Source organism: Glycine soja, chromosome 12, assembly GCF_004193775.1.
Source record: "Glycine soja cultivar W05 chromosome 12, ASM419377v2, whole genome shotgun sequence".
Taxonomy (NCBI): Eukaryota; Viridiplantae; Streptophyta; class Magnoliopsida; order Fabales; family Fabaceae; genus Glycine; species Glycine soja.
In genome coordinates, this window is record NC_041013.1 from 16368844 (window position 1) to 16373539 (window position 4696).

The 4696-nt window shown below is 35.1% G+C and overlaps 1 pseudogene; it reads right to left on the reverse strand.

The window, feature by feature from the left end:
- Positions 1 to 1676: 1676 nt before the first annotated feature.
- On the reverse strand, positions 1677 to 4405 carry LOC114378818 (annotated as a pseudogene).
- Positions 4406 to 4696: the final 291 nt, after the last annotated feature.

Sequence of the window (4696 nt, forward strand, 5' to 3'; positions counted from 1 at the left end):
TTTATATACTATATTTTATAGTTTTAGAAGTTCATTGCATGAAAAATTGAGTTAGACATTTGATTGACGTAGAAAATTTCATACTTATCATTCAATGCCGTGTCAAAACTAAACACTGGGCAATACATTGTATTAAGTCCAGTATCTGATGTTTCCTCACAATGCTAAATGTGGAAGTGACAAATGGCATCTATTCTATGAAAGGCTTGGCACTCTAGAATAGATTCCATTTCTATTAAGAGTCCTAGTGTCTAATTCTTGACGCATTTTGTATGGTGTACTATATGATGATGTAAATGGGATAATGGTTTCTGAATTTGGTAGTTTTTATACTCGTTTTTTGTTTATATTATAGATTCGGTGTCTTGGTGTGGGACCATCTAATCCTAACTCCAAAACTCATTACTTTCATTTTGTTAGTGCCATGATTTCGATTTGTTGTACTGCACATCTCAAATCTCATCTATTCCCTTCCGATTTGCTTACGTTATTGTTAATCCTAACTTTTGATATTTCATCTAATTTGAAGAATTACTTTTTATAATGGCTATTATTTTTACTCTTATAGGGCACTTTCCTTGGATGATGGTTTGTGCTTCCCTCATCCTCATTTTCTCTTCCTTTTTATGTTCAAGATAATGCTGCAATTAACCAAATGCAACCGATGGAAACCTGATAACATGACCAAATAGAAGTCACAAACACAACTTCCCAACATGCTAAGAATTTCATAAACCAAAATCAGCTTAAATGAAACTGCAAATAATGAACTTATTAGGAAAATTAGGAAGAACAACAAACACTTTTGACATCATTCACATAGCCATCATGATCTTACGAGAACTCAAATTATGGATAGAAAACAAGTAGCTCTCAAATACCTATGTGAATATAGTACAATATAGCAATGTGAGTGAAGTAGATAGCAAGGGAAGCCTATTTATACTCCTAATTCTAATTAAGGTTTAGATAACTATAATATCCCAGATACACTTGTCTTGTTTCAATTGAGTTCCTTCAAGTTCAATTGAATCACAAATGTATAATTAATGTTTTAATTTCATAGGATTAAGGTTAATTTGGCTGGTTCTTCCTCTCAAACATAAATGAATGTCTAAGCCGACCAAACTGATTCATCTTATGTTGTCCTCTTCATCAAAAACCTTATACTATTGATTAAATTCAGAAAAAGCAAAGAAAGCAATAAAGACAAATAAATAAACTTGAACTGATACCTTGAGAGAGAAGGTAAAAAATGTTTGACTTTTTCAAGCTCTGTCAAGCAGAGGTTGCAACGTTCTAGCCTAAACCTCATAAACAAACAAAAGATGAATGAGTATATATGCAACACACACACACACACACGAAAAGCCCTGAGGAGTTAACACCTGTTCTCTACCTCAATATCGACACCAACAGGTTGTGTAGCTGATACAGTTGAATAGATTATTGAACCAAATATTCTAACCAGTTTCAATAGCATTTCCAAGGATTTTCCTAGATGTCTACAGGTATATAAATATCAAAATTGTCAACACGACTAAATCTATAAAATTGTAATTTTTATATAAAAATACACCAAAATTCTTCATGCTCTATGTGGATATAATTACAAGTCACAACACTGATTAAAACTCTGTAACTGGAAAAAATTAAGTAGAGTCTTGACAACAGATTTAAAATGGTGAGCCAGTGGCCTCAAGCTTGTAATTTTCATCATTGCCAGGATTTACAGTCTTATCTTGTTCTTCCAACTCTTTTGGAGATTTTTTTTCCATAGGAGTTGCCTCTTCCATTTCTAAGGAACTGGTGACCTTAACCTTACCTACTGACTTAGCATCATTTTCCAATGAACGGGTGACATTAGGTTCATTAGCAAATGGTGAGCTAGTGGCCTCAAGCTTGTTGTCTGATGTTACATCGTCTTCAACAGTACCAGCAACCTTAAGCTCCTTATCTTTTGCATCATCTTCTACCAAACCATTCGTAAGATCCTTTTCAGACTTAATATCATTCAACAAGATATTGTCCTCATTCAAAGGAACTTGTCCTTCAGATTTGCTTTTTAATTCAACCTGGCTTGATGAATCCTTTTGTGTGTGTGATAAATCTGTGGTCTTGGCCTCCTCGCCTGGCTGCTGCACATTTTGGACTTTCTCTGAGAGTTGATCAAGATTGTTATGTGCTTCATTGAATTGGGTTTGGAGATTGTTATTCTGATCCTCAACAATTTGATTTAGATATTGTACTCCATGCATCTTTTCTTCCATCTTTCTGAGTTGTTCATTCAATTTGTTTTTGTCCTTGATAAGACTTTCCTTATCATTTTCCAGAGTTCGAATTTGCTCTTGAAGTTCATCAGTATCTGTTTTCAATCTCGTTACCATCACAGTCTGGGACGATACTACAGTTTCCAAGCTGATCACTTTGTTCACTAGCTCATCAATCTTCTTTGCCATTTCTGCCACACTGAGTGATGAATTGGAGCTAGTCTCAAAGTGCTCTTTAATGTTCTCCTTCAATAATTGCAACTTCTGCTTCTTCGGAGCCAATCCGGCATTCTCTTCCAAGTCCTTTGTTTCTGCTATTTCTTTTAAATCTCTTTGGACCCTTGGCTCTTCGGAATTACTCCGTTCATAATGGAATTCATCCATGAGAGAGCCCAACTTGGCCTTCACATCCTTTACCCTTTTGGATTCAATTCTGGTTTCATCAAGTGATTTTTTCTGCTTCTCTTGCAACTATGTCTATGCCTCTTGGCATGATTTAAGAGCAACTTCTGCCATCAAATGGCGAGCTTCATCATCTTCAATATCAACACCTTCTCCCAGCTCATCTTGCAGAGTGGAAACTCTCTCTTGAAATTCCTTGATTTGCTCATCAGTTTCCCAATACCTAGCAATGGAATTATCATAAGAGTTCTTTACAAACACTTTCACAGTTTGTAGAGCCAGAATCTGTTTCTGCAGCTTGTCAACCTCTTCAAGTGCCTCTTTTCTGCTCAAACTAGATTTAGGAACTTTCGGAGCAGCAGAAGCTGTTGTGGCAGCTGGCTTCTTGGAATGAAATTTCCTTGTGGCTGCTGCTGTTGTTATGACATTTTTTAAATCTTTAATGGGAGGCTTTGGAATATTTGTTTTGAACCCTTCTGCCTTTTTTCTTGAAGGCCTTGGTGATCCATCATCATCTTCTTCATCCATAAATGGGACACGATCTGGAAAGACAGAAGCAATGGTGTTGTTGGCATTTTGCAACTCTGTTGATATGTGATCATATCCTTCGGCTAAAGCTCGGTAAGCCTTGAATGATTCATCCACAAAGCTTATCAGTTCCGGTCTCCTTTTGTAACACATTTCTGCTCTCTTGGCAAAAGAGTCTCCCTCTTCCTCTAAGAGCTTCAAAACAGTTTGCACTTTTTCCTCCATATCTGCAGTTTTGTTCATTTATTTTAGTTTTCTAGCTATATGCATGTATAAAGGCACATACAAGTGGGTTATGTTGATCTTACACATGCATCTCCATGTGATTCAAGCAAATTTTTAATTTAAAATTCTAATTAACAATGTGTAAACAAGCGTCCATCGTTATATCTGCATGTAGGATAGGGGTAAGCATCTCCTAAATTTCTAAAATCATAGGAAATGACTTCAAGGAATGCAAACTATACCTAATTTCTCAAATAAGTATATGTTTAATAAGAAAAGAGAAGTTGTACAACAAAATCATCGTCTGAAAGGCGTTTTATCAAGAAAAGTGGGCAAAAAATTGAGTTATTCCATCAACCTAATTGGCTAAAAATAGCATTATGTGAATTGAGTCAAACATACTGGATTTTGGGAAAATTCAATTTGAAAAGTGATAGAAGAAGTACTTGTGTATATATATGTGTGTGTGTGTGTGTGTAGTTTTTGGTTAGTTGAAGTCCAAATTTGGAAATAAAAGCACGTAGAGAATCATTTTCAGAATCCATGAAAAACAATTAAACCTTGAGCTTGAGTACATAACACAACATCAAACCATCTTCTTAAACCTCTCTACTCACGCAATTGAATTTCCTGACTACCGATAAATACATTATAGACAACACTCTATTTTTATGGAAGCCAAGCATAATTTAAAGATTTGATTCCATAGTGAAATGAAATTGATCATCAAAAGCTTATAATATATACAATCTAACGTTGAAAGCAAGGCAAGCCGTGCCATGAATGTGTACAAAAAAAAATTCCACCAGAAAAAGGAGATAAATGGTAGAGTTGATCATCATGTTCTTTGATATGAAAAAGAAAATGAAGATAAATTGATGATCACCAAGAAGGTTTTGCTCCATCCATTTTGATTGTTTTGTTCTGATGTAGCTAACCCACCACCATGAATAAGCATTGCTTGCCGCTCTCTGCAACATATTTGGTTGTTTCTTCTTTTTTCTTCTGTGTTATCTCCTTAATTTCCCTTCTTGGTCTTTGGTATTGAGATCTTAATTAATAACGTGAGTCAAAAAGCATGCAAACTGTGTTTCTCCTATTACTCTATCTGTTTAAGATGGGGAAGAGAAGACATGGATTCCATGACAGCATGGGACCAAGAGAAGAAAGTGGGAAAATGGATTAAGATATACAATTTAATCCTTATAAATTAACACCACTCTTCTTTGCCAACTAAATGATAACATGACCTTACTGTATTTAACCAAAAT